The sequence below is a fragment of the Solanum dulcamara genome, chromosome 1 (genome assembly GCF_947179165.1).
Source record: "Solanum dulcamara chromosome 1, daSolDulc1.2, whole genome shotgun sequence".
NCBI lineage: Eukaryota > Viridiplantae > Streptophyta > Magnoliopsida > Solanales > Solanaceae > Solanum > Solanum dulcamara.
The window spans coordinates 30159509-30172445 of NC_077237.1; the positions used below are offsets into that span (position 1 = coordinate 30159509).

A 12937-nucleotide genomic window follows, 5' to 3' on the forward strand; every position below is an offset into this window, starting at 1 on the left:
ATGAACTAACTTTAGCGCTACTCAGTATCCCACCCTAATGAATAGGTGCGTACAGAAAGGGGGGAATATAATAGGAGAAGTTAAATCAAAATGACCAAAAAAAGGGGGGGGGGCATGGTCATAGTGGAGCTAAAGGTCTATGCCGATACTGGTTGTAAGATAACAGAGGAAAGGACAAGGCAAAACATAAAGACTCGCGAGACAACATTGAGGTAAATCTAGAGCTAAGTTGAGTGCCCCATACATTATGGAAAGGATTACAATGAAATGCGACACGAAGACTTCCCAAGGAGGTCACCCATCCCAGTATTACTCTCGCCCCAGCATGCTTAACTTCGAAATTCTGATGGAACTTAATGCATTAGTGCTGGTATGATCACGCGAGATGGAAGAATCGAAACTAGCAGCGGAGGAAAGACATGAGATTATGTTCCTGGAATACTATACATTACGTTGGGGGTATTGTAAAAAGGATTTAAGCAAGACAAGAAAGATTAGCTAACTTCTAACTGATGACGCACTCAAATGCCACAGCTCTTCAATATAGTACTAGTTAATGAGAGAAAAACCGCAGAAGGACTATATGGGCCAGTGGGCGAGGGAATTTCAACACCACTTGGAAGCCAACTCTAAGGGCGAAAAATCAAAACCCAAAAGGTAAGGGTACCAGCCAATGTAATTTACAGATGACAGAAAGTAATACCTAAGGTCGAAAATTCCATAATATGACCAGGACTACAAGACTCACTTCGCACTCCAGTGTCAGATTACTCTGGAGGGAATGTTACTTGTGGTTTAACAATATTATCCCCTGCTCCATCGATAAAAGGCTACCTACTCAGCCGAGAAGGTGTAAAATTATAGGGTAAAGGCGTGGTAGGACCTTACGGAGTCCCCCCAGCTATTATCCCAGGAGAAGGAGCCCAAGTTGCAATTAACTACCAAGAGATGCAAAGATAGGTTAAGCCAAACTATAGAGATGGAATTAGTACTACGGGTGAAGTAAGACATGGCCACGATTGGACCAAAGATCTACCCTAACATCGAGTGTAGTATAAGGGAGAAAAAGGCAAGGTAAAACATGAGAACTAACGAGATAGTGCTAGGATACTTCTTCTACCCTCTCATATTCTTGTAAAGGTAAAGAATGACATAAGATAATGTGTCTAGAGTTTTACAAGAGGGGGTAAGGAAAATTTTGAAAGGGTCTAAGTAAAATTGGCAGAACTAGCTGGTTACTATAGGGTGGTGAGCTTCTAAGCCAAAATTCCTTCGGAATTATACCAGATCATGTCAGACAAAGCACAGAATGACTATGAAAGCCATTATATGAGGGGACTGCAACATTATTCAGTAGCCAATCCTAAGGATTGGAAAAAAGGAGGGGAAGAAGGACCTAAAAGATCGAATGCCAGTTAAAGTTCTGAAAAGAGTCGAGAAGGACTATACGAGGCTAACGGTTCCCAAATTATCAATGTCATTATGAACCTATTTTATACTCTGTAAAAGTAGGGTGCCATATGGGCTATTGGGAGTAGGTTAATGAATCAGCCCATTTACTTCCAATCAAGAGCACCTATGCAGCTGAAATTAGGTGGAGTTATAGAACATGGAGATAGTAAGGTTCCGTGAGGTTTCCCCAGCTAATATCTTAGATAGAAGGACTTAAAAAATGATTAACATTTAGACATCAATCCAAGAAGAGATTGGGAATACAGGTAGATCTTAGTACCCCAGTTTGTCCCTCGAGCAGCTGAACAGACTGAGCATACTATCAAATATTAGAAGATATATTGCAGGCTTATATGGTTGGCTTTAAGAGTAACTGAGATGATATTATTGAGTTTTCCTATGACAAGGGCTACCATTCCAGTATCCAAATAACCCCCTATAAGATGTTATAAGGCAGAGTGTATAAGTCCCCCTGTTGGGGAAAAGACTAAGCTGGTAGGCCAAACAGGATTAAGAAAACTATTGACAAACAACCCAGAGTCGGTAGAAATGATATATAGATAATCAACATCGACATTCAAATTTCAAATAGATGATTGGATGTTCATAACGGAGTCACCCAGAAAAGAGAAATTAACCCAAAATATATTAGACTGTATCAAGTTTCTCATAAGGTGGGCAACATGGCTGGTAAGTTGAGCTTACCACCTTATTTGGAAACTATGCGCCCAGTCCATTAGATAGGAATGCTTCACTAGGGTACTGACGAGTCACCCACGGTATATTCCATAGATGATGTCCAGGAGATGGAATCCTGTGAAAAAAAAACCTATCACTATCTTATATCGGCAAACTGGAAGATTATGGACTAAAGACGTGCCTTCCATCAAGATACGGTAGAAAAACCAAAACCAGAAAGAGAATGACCGGGAAAACTGAAGAGAACATGAAACATAGGTATTCGCACCTATTCCCGACGTCAGCAGGTAACCCCAACTCCTGAAATTCATATATTAAGTACTTGGATAGAAGTAGGTGTTATGGAAACAATAAATAATCTCCCTATGATTTGTATAAAGTGCTAAGAGAAGTTTTGTCTAACATTCGGGGACAAATGTTCTAAAGGGGGAAAGGATATTACACCCCACACTTTTAAACTCGGAATGTCTCATAAGTTCCTTAGACATTATCATGTGAGCTGGATATGCTACGACACTATCAAATGACTCTAAGGAAGGGAGAATGTGATACTCCATAGTAGAGAAGGTTGGAAATGGAGTCATAAGAATTCGGGAGGAATTGGAGGATAAGTAATGAGTCGTTGGACTCGATTTACCTACGTAAGCTACTAACTTAGAAGTCCTACATAGTTAAGCTATTGGAGTATGTACCAAGCTTGTGTAGCATGTATTACATAGGCTCTTAAGACAAAATGAGATTACGAACCCACGGGGGAGAGGAAAAGATAACACATGGCAGCAAAAGGAGGTGCCACGTGGCAGCCTAGGGAAGTGCCATGTGGCAGAAGGTGACCCACCTACTTAGGGTAAAGTAGGTGACCCACCTACTTAGGGGTGGGCCCCACCAAGGGAACGTGGCAGCCTTAGAGGCTAGGTGTAGATCTGTGGCCCAATAAGGGCTTGACATGTGTCACCCTTAGGGGCTGACATGTGTCACTTCCTAAGGAACCATATATATGTATGTTAATGACTCTTAAGTCATTATGTATCCAAAAATCAGAGAAAACATAGAGAGAAAATGTGAGAGAAAGAGAGTACCTATGGCAGCTATGGTTTGGAAGAATTAAGGGTGAGTTCTTCACTTTTCCTCCGTGAATTAATTATCTACGGTGTTCCCTAAGCTTGCGGATATGTATATATGTATTTTACGATGTTTATGGAACCAAAACTTTATCTTTACAATTGAAAACTTGGAAGAAAGGAGTAGAGAAAAATGTAGAGGGGCAAGGGAGGGAGCTACGGGTTTGCTCTAAGAAAGAGGTAAGGCCCGATTTTGTTTTGTGAATTAAATATGCAGGGTATACCAAGGATAAATAATAGTTTTTAATGGAATAAAATTCCAATTTGGGGCAGCGGAGAAGTAACACTAACAGCCCACTCAATTTCAGCGCGTTTGAAGAAGTTCCGAGTTGCGATTTGACAATTTTGGCCAAATTCGGGTAAGGTAAGGTTTCTCCTTTCAAATTGAAATTTATAGTGTTGTTATGGAGTGTGTTATACACCTTGTGTGTTTCTTGAAACGTGAAAGTTGTATAGCAATGCTTGGCGTTGGAGACAACCTAAATTGTAGTCGTTATAGTTGAATTGTCGTCGAAGTAAAGTGTTGTTCTTGTGAGTTGTTGCTGCAGGGGTGTGGTGTGTTAATGCGGGGACTAAATATGTTCAAAATAGAGTTAAGGTGCTTCTGGGGTAAACCACATGACCCCTCATTTCGTATAATTAAAGGTGTTACAAAATAAAGGCTAGACACCCTATTTTGGATATCATATTTTTGAGCAAGTCGTTTATAGTTTATATTGTGTATTGTTGGTGTGAATTGCTTAAACATATGCCACAGGTTGTTGTTGTTGGTTGGCTGTAGTTTTTAGGGATCTAATTGGAAATTTGGATAGGGCACATTATAGGGGAGGTGCTGCCCAATTTTCATTAACGCCTTAACTAATTAAAGAACTAGTTAAGGGGAGGAACAAGAAAATAGGTTCCATGAATGCTAAGGTGCAACTTAAGATTCTGGAAAGTTAAAAGTGGTTGATATTCGTATTACTTCCATGTTGAATAGGTTCAAAGGGAAACGAGGCGAGCAGGATAAAGGAGTAACTCAGACAAGGTATGTAAAGCTTTCTCTTGGCATATTTTGGTATAAGTTCGTACAACTATCTTTCTTTCCTTTTGGCAAGTTTTAGCCTTAAGTGAATTGTGGGTGGAATGTGAGGATAATTCCATTCCCATAACTCCAAGTACGCCTCATAACCCCTATCCACTGCTTAGTATTGGAATTTCTATAAGGATTGAGTATTGCCTAGTAAGGCTTCTACGCGTTAAATAGTAGTGGGTGGAAAGCTATCTGTCATTTCCCTTGATACGTATTTGGTACGAAAATGAGATTATGATGCCATAATGGTTCACCGAGCCCATGATGGACCAGGTACGAAATATGTATATAAAGATCAGTTGAAGGAAAGTACAGACTATATAGAACTTATTCTCTTTTTTCTTTTGGGCATGTCTTTGTCTTGGTTGTAAGCTGAATATGATATGAGCTCCGGAGTAACTTCATTCTTAAATATCTCTTATTTACTTTTGAAAACGAACTCTGGTAGTAGTTGAACTATTCCTTGGAAACTTGTATTTATTAAAGAAGTACCAAATGTACAGGCTCCAAGTCTTGAAGACTATACGAAACAAAGTGTTTTGATTCTATAAATGATTTGACCCTATGTTAATACATGTCTAGGGTCCCCGAGATTACTTTTTAGGAAGCCTATAATGGCATTTAGAGGATACTCGAGATGACTAGACCGTTGCTCGGGTCCTCAAACAAAAGCTTAACTTTCTTATTTTTTTGAGTCTCTTATAATGATTTAAATTGAATATAGTTACTCACTACTCTACTCGTGTATACTGTAACCCTTCTTTCATCGAGTCCCGGGCCGGGTATGTTATCGTGTACAACTCACTATATTGTCCACCGAGCCCCTCACTAGAGGGCCGGGTACGTATGTATATATATATGATGATGTGTTGTAATAAGGTGGTGATGGTGCTGGGCCTATGATAGTCGTAAAGATGTGATTCTCCGGATCCCTGAAAGGACTGGCTATATTGTATAAATTGAGCATGCATGCTTTCATAATTCCCAGAGTACAAGTACTGGTTTCCAATTTTGATATTTTAGCCCCTGCTTCTTTACTTCAGATATGCTTCAAGTGGAATTATGTTATGTTTTACATACTTAGTACATATGTCGTACTGACAACCCTTTCTTCGGGGGAGGGGCTGTGTTAAATGCCCGCAAGTACAGGTACAGGTTTTGGGAGTCCGTCAACTTAGGATTCCATTCAGCTCAGTTGGAAGAGGCTCCATTGTATCGAAGCCTAGTTATTTATATGGACCATTGATGTGTAAAATTATTGTGTCTATTCAGGGGTACGGTGGGGGCCCTGTCCTGCCATATATTGTCGTTAATATTTTTAGAGGTATGCAGACATGTATATATGGGTTGTGTATGTCAGTTTGATTCAGCTGGGTCTATATGATATATAATATATGTTATTATGTTATGGAAGCCTTGTTGGATTGCATGCCCAGTCATGTTGTGATACAAATGAAAAGGGCTATAGGTTTATGAAAATATTATCGCCCAGTGGAGCTCTGTTACATGATATTGTTTTATTTATAGTTCAATTTGACCACAATTGATAGCTAGGTATACGGGGGGTCCAGGTTGGACCCCAGTCATGGCCTATGGGGTTGAGTCCTGATAGTATGTCTACTCGAACTGTACCTGTTGCACTTTCTTGTATACTTTTCCTTTCATTTTTCAACTTTATAAGTCAATCGTATTGAAACAACTTACCTGATATAGGTCCTTCGTGCCTTTGTTTACCTGCATGCCTTGTAATTTCTAATATCGTCAGTCACTTTTTCTATTGATATTGTCCTCCTATTGAAATCACAGGTTAGTATGATGAATTTTATTCCCTATGACTCGGCTCTATCACACGATCTTAGATCTAAAAGAAAGTAACATCCTAAATGTCTTGTAGCCTCATGTCTATAGATGTGGTGCACAACACACCGATAGACAAGACTCTACTAGACACGGTCTGTAGACACTCCAAGGACGAACTGCTCTGATACCACTTCTATTACGACCCAACCCCGTGGGCCGCGACTAGGGTCCAACCTAGACCTCCGTATACATATCTATCAGATATAAGAACTATACATATGAACCCCAGTGGGTGATAAAATTTTCATACATGTGTAGCCTCTTTCATTTGCGTCATGTTATGAAAGGGCAAGCAAGCCGACAAGGCTGCCATAGCACAATAATATTTACAACTCATCGTACAACCATAACTGCAAAAAACTCACACATTACCCACGTACACATATTTACGGACCCCTAAGAATAGTAATGGTAACATATGGTGGGACAGGGCCCTCGCCTTACCCCTGAATAAACAAATATATATACATAAAATGACCAGTATCAAAATTTAACTCCGGAACAACGGAGCACTTCCAATATCGCTGAGTGGAAACCCTAAGCTGGCGGATCTCCAAAATGAACATCTATACCAGCGGGAATGAAACGCATCCCTCCGAAGAAAAGGGGATCAGTATGATATATGTACTGAGTATATAAAGTATGGACTGTGATAAGTAAAGTCATTACCAGAGCAGAATGTGCAAAAATGAGCAAAGTATCCAGAAATATCAAAATGCTTATCATACCCACATATAAGGTATGTAGAAAAACATATGCCATATCCGGCCCCATTATGGGACTCGGTGAACAAATCATGGTCGCCTCCCCATTACTAGCACCACAACACATCATAACTCCAGAGTAGGGAAAATCTCCGTAACAGGTCATATCATATTAGATGTGTGCATGGCACATTATAACTCCATAATTCCGATGTACAGGTCGTCCTACCCCCTTACATCAGGGCACGGCAAACAATGTAGAAAAGTACGCATGATAACAAAACTTGGGCCAGGTTCGGTGAAGGAAGTATTGAGGCATCCACGAATGGAGTAGTGAGAAACTATATGCGATTTAAATCATATCTCAGGCTCGATGGAATAATTAAAATGAGCTTTCGTTCAAAATCAAGACAAGAGTCATATCAAGTACTTTTGAGAATCATATGTACGTATCAAGGGATAACAAAATATCTTTTGGAAGTAGAGAAATTGGCCATCCTAGTGGCTTTAAGTATAGGAACTTCTTTGGAATCATATGAAAGTCATATACTTGTTTCATAGAAACCAAGCCAAAAAGGGAGATTAACTTTATATACTTATGTCAAATCATGCTAAGAGAAGGAATACAATTTACATACTTATGCCAAAGACATGCTAAAATAAAGTATAAGCCTCACATACGTATGCCAAAACATGCCGAAAGAAGGAAACGTTAGCTTTACATACCTCTTATAGGTTACTTATAACACGTTTGCCTCGTCATTTCTTGAACCTATTTAACATGAAAGCAATCTGAGCATCTATAATCCTCGACTTTCCAGCGTCTTAAGTTAAATATGAGTATTTATAGAACTCATTTCCTCACTCGTCTTCTCAACTAGTCCTTTAGCTAGATAAGGCGTTAATAAAAATTAGGCAGCATCTCCCCTATAATGTGCCCTATCTGAATTTCCAATTATACTCCTAATAGCTATAGCCAACTAACAAAAATAACCTATAGCATATATATATATATATACAATTTACATCAATCTTATACTATATAAACTCCAAATGACTCACTCGAAACCACGATACCAAAATAAGGTTTCTAGTTTCTGTTTTGCAAAACCTTTAACCGTATGAAGCGGGGCTTGTGTGGCTGCAACCAAAATCTCCCCCACCTCTTTTAGAACACATTTATGCCCTAAAACACACACCACATAACCAGCAGCCGCCTCCAAATGCACAATGCCTTACTTCGACTATAAATTAACTAGGACGACTTTAAGAGTCATGCAACATGTATATATATGGGCTGACTTGGAGGTGACATGTGTCAGCCCCTTAGGTTGACACGTGTCTAGCTGTGATAGGACCACCACATTTATGCAACCTATTAAGGGATACCACATGGAAGTGGGGTCCACCCCCAAGCTGCTGCATTACCTACTCAACCCTAAGTCGGTGCATCACCTACTTGCTTAAGGTGCTGTCATGTGTCTCTCCTCCATTAGCCACCACGTGTTGTCCTCTTCTCTTCTTCATGGGTTTGTAATCTCTTCCTATTTTAAGAGACTATGTAATTTGTGCTACGTAAGTTTGGTATGTACTCAAATAGCTTGAGTATGTAACACTTCTAAGTTAGTAGCTTACGTAGGTAAATCGAGTCCTATGACTCATTACTTGTCCTCCAATTCCTTCTGGACTCTTATGACTTTATTTCCAACCTTCTCTACTATGGGGTTTCACATTCTCCTTTCCTTAAAGTCGTTTGATAGTGTCGTAGCTTATCTGGCTCACATTATAATGTCTAAGGAACTTAAGAGACATTCCTAGCTCGGGAGTGTGGGATGTAACACATACAAAAGAGATGAATACGATAAGAGAATAACACTGAGTAACTTAAAGGTATTTTAAAGGATAGCAAGGCTATACCTGACTAAAGGTCAAGATGTTGGCAATAGAGTTATTGGCTACATATATTGCGACATACAAGTAGCACAAGAGGAAGGATAATAAGTCTCTCCTATGGTAGAATATAAAATAACTTAAGAATAAGTAAAGGAAGCGAAACAAATATGACAAAATAGATTGCAACTGCATATTAGTACAATGAAATATGTGGAGCGAAATAAGTCAAGAGAAGAAAAGGCTATGATTAGAATTGAACGCACTTTGTACAAAAGTGTACAAGAAGAGTTATGCAACCTACAAATATTAGTATGCTAAGGATGTGATCAAGTGACTACTTGATAAAAATAATAAGAAGTCAGTAATTGCAATATGATGTGGGGTAAGAGAATTAGAAAGAAAATTTAAGTAAAGGCACAGTAGAATATGCCTAGAGTATTACAAGTTGGGGAGAGAGAAATTGTATGATAGCTTAAACAAAATTTAGCATCAGAAGCCTAGTAGTCTATTGCAGGAGATGAAAATCCCAACTTGGATATGGAAAGAAATTAATGTGGATTGTAGTACAGGCTTACCTCGTATTCTACAGAAGTATGAGTTATAGGGGTTATGGTGGATAAGCTGAAAAAATAAGCCTATTTCCTTCCAGTTAAGACTATATATTCAACTAGGGATATATAAGACTGTATATCAGAGAAGTAATAGGATTTCACGAAGTCCCCACATCTATTATTTCAAACAAGGAAGTTCAAATTATGGCTAACTTTTGGAGATTATTCCAGAAGGTATTGGAAACATAGGTGAATCTTGGTACAACATTTCACTCCTAGACTAATGGTCAGGCCGAGCATACTATCCCGATGCTAGAAGGTATATTGCAGGCCTGTATTACTAACTATAGGGATAGCTGGGATGACTATTTGCCACCTAGAGAATTTCCTTAGTAAAACATGATTGACAGGCCCAGACATGCCTCAGCAAACTTTGGAGTCGACATAAGTCATACATAGATAACTGTCATCGACACATAAAGGTTGAGGTAGAGGATTGGGTGTTCTTGAAAGCGTCACCCAAGAAAGAGTAATAAAACTCGACAAGAAAGGGAACCTTGGCCCGAGATATGTTAATCCTTATCAGACCCTCCGCCGAATAGGCAAGGTTGCCTACGAGCTGGACCTACCAGCAGATTTGGAAGTAATACACCCAGTCTTCATATGTCAATGCTTTATAAGTGTATTGGTGATCCATCTCGAGTATATTCTGCAGATAATATCCAAGTCAAAGAGGAGTTAGCCTACAAAGAGAAACCTATCGCCATCCTAGATCGACAGATTAGAAGATTATGGACTAAGGACGTAGCTTCTGTCAAGGTGTTGTGGAAAAATGAGAATCACAAAGAAATTACCTAGGAAGCTAAAAAGGAAAGAAAACACAAGTATCCGTACCTATTCCCTATGTGTACAGGTAATGTCAACTCTTGAAACTCTTATATTAATTATTCAGTGAAAGTATTTGTTATTGTAGTAGAAATAAATCTCCCTATAGCCTGTGTAAAAGGTTGAAGAAGGTTTTATCCGACATTCGGGGATGAATTTTCTATAAGAGAGAAGGATGTTATACCCTGCACTCCTATGCTCGGAATATCTCTTAAGCTTCTTAGAAGTTACCATATTAGTCGGATAATCTATAACACTATCAAACAACTCTAAGGAAAGGAGAGTGAGCTACCCTATAGTAGGGAAGATTGGAAATAGGGTTATGAGAATCTGGAATGAGTTGGAGACCAAGTAATGAGTCGTAGTACTCGACTTACTGGCGTAGGCTACCAACTTGGATGTCTTACATACCTAAGCTATTTGAGTACACGTCGAACTTACGTAGCAAGGATTACATAGGCTTTTAAAGTAAGATGAGATTACAAACCCATGAGGAGGAGAAGAGAGTGATATGTGGCAGCAAGAGGAGCTTCCACGTAGAAGAAAGGGAAGCTGACACATGGAAGAAGGTGATGCACCTTCTTGGGGTCAAGTAGGTGACCCCCTGTGGGGGTGGACCCCACCTACCACATGGTAGCCCCGGATTGGCTGCATAGATACATTGGCCTTATTAGGGCTGGACACATGTCACCCAAAGGGGATGACACGTGTCACCCCTAAGGCAGCCTATATATATGTGTTTGATGACTCTTAATTCATTTCTTCCCCAAAAATTCAAGAAAAGGAGAGAAAGGAAACCCTAAAACTAGAGAGAGAGCGCTACGGATTTGGGGCCAAAAAAGGCAAGTCCTCCGCTTCCATTCCATGAATTACTTATATATGGTGTATACAATGAAATGAAGGTGATATTAATGTAAATTTATGGTTTGGAGAAGCACTAAAAAGATAACAAATAGCTACAAAGTTTCAACCGCATTAAGCGGACTTCCGAGGCAAATTTTGGCAAATTTTGGACAAGGTCAGGTCATCCCTTGCAAAGTGGAGTTACTAATGTTGTTATGGAGTGTATTACATGTATTAATTGAATCTTGTAGTAAGAAAATTGCATAAGTAAGCTTACCGTTAGAAACAAACTAAATTGAAGTCGTTTTAGTTAAATCAAAATCGAGTAGTGTGTTGTGATTGTCATACTGCAGATGAGAGGTGTTTGATTGTGTGTTGCAGGGATGGAAAGTGTTCTAAAAAGTTTGTGGGTGCTTCTGGTTTCAGCCACATGACCCTCCATTTCTTGTGATTAAGGTTTTTACGAAATAGAGATTAAAAACCTTATTTTTGTATCGTAGTTTTAAGCGAGTTGTTTGGAGTTTGTATTGTGTAATGTTGAAGTGGTTTACTTATATATAAGCCACTAATTGTTGTTGTTGGTTGGCTGTAGTAATTGAGGATATAATTCGAAGTTCGGATAGGGCAAGTTATAGGGGAAGTGCTGCCCGATTTCCGTTAACTTCGTAACTAACTTATAAATTAGTCGAGAAAGGAAAAAAAGGAAATGGTTCCTATGTATACTTGAATACAAATGTAGGAACTGGAGAGTCGAAGGTTATTAATATGAGTATTATTTTCGCGTTAATTAGGTTCCGAAGACGACGACGCGAATGTGGTTACGAGTAACCTATAAGAGGTATGTAAAGCTAACTTTCTCTTCTTTTGGCATGTCTTCAAGTTAAGTAATGAATGATATGAGCTTGAGTTTAAATATACTCATAAATGCCAAGTGTAGTCCATGGTCCTTACTTACTTCTTGATGAAAGCACTTTTACAGTGATTGAACTAGGGCTTCTCAAGCCTTCCATATGTTAGGAAGTAATGAGTATGTGAAGTTATCCTTCTTTTATCTTGGTACGCCTTAGCCATAAGTGGTTTGTATATGAAATATGGGGTGTCATGACCCAACCCCATAAGCCACGACTGGGGTCTGACCAGGACCCCCGTATATATATTTATCAGCTGTGGTCAAGTCAAATTATAGACACGTAATGTATATACATTAGGTGTAGTCAAACTGGACTACAAACAACATGATATGTATAGGAGAACCCCCGTGGGTCATAGAATTTTGTATATGTGTCGCCTCTTTCATTTGTATAATAACATGAAAGGACGCACAAGCTGACAAGGCTACCATAACATAATAACATATACTGTATATCATGTAGACCCAGCTGAACCAAACTGACATATATAACCCACATATACATGTCTGTAGACCTCTAAAAATATTAACAATAGCATATGGCAGGACAGGGCCCCCACTATACCCCTGAATAGAAAAAACAAGTTTATACATATGTGGTTAGTACCAAAAACTAGGCTCTAACACAATGGAGCCTCTTCCAGCTGGGCTGAGCGGGATCCTAAGCTGATGGACTTCCAAAACCTATATCTTTACCTGCGGGCATGAAACGCAGCCCCCTTAAAGAAAAGAGGGGTCAGTACGACATATGTACTGAGTATGTAAAACATAACATAGCATAACTGGGACAAGGAAGCAGGGGACAAATATATTATAAAAGAAACCTGGATATCTGTACTTTGTAAATGATAAAAACATGCATGTTCAAACTATACCATATAGCTGGCCCTATCAGGGATCTGGTGAATACATCTGTAAAACCATCATAGATCCAGTGCCATCACCAC

The 12937-nt window shown here is 39.2% G+C and overlaps 1 pseudogene; it reads right to left on the minus strand.

Moving 5' to 3' along the window:
* Window positions 1-264: 264 nt before the first annotated feature.
* Window positions 265-384, minus strand: LOC129904313 (5S ribosomal RNA; annotated as a pseudogene).
* Window positions 385-12937: the final 12553 nt, after the last annotated feature.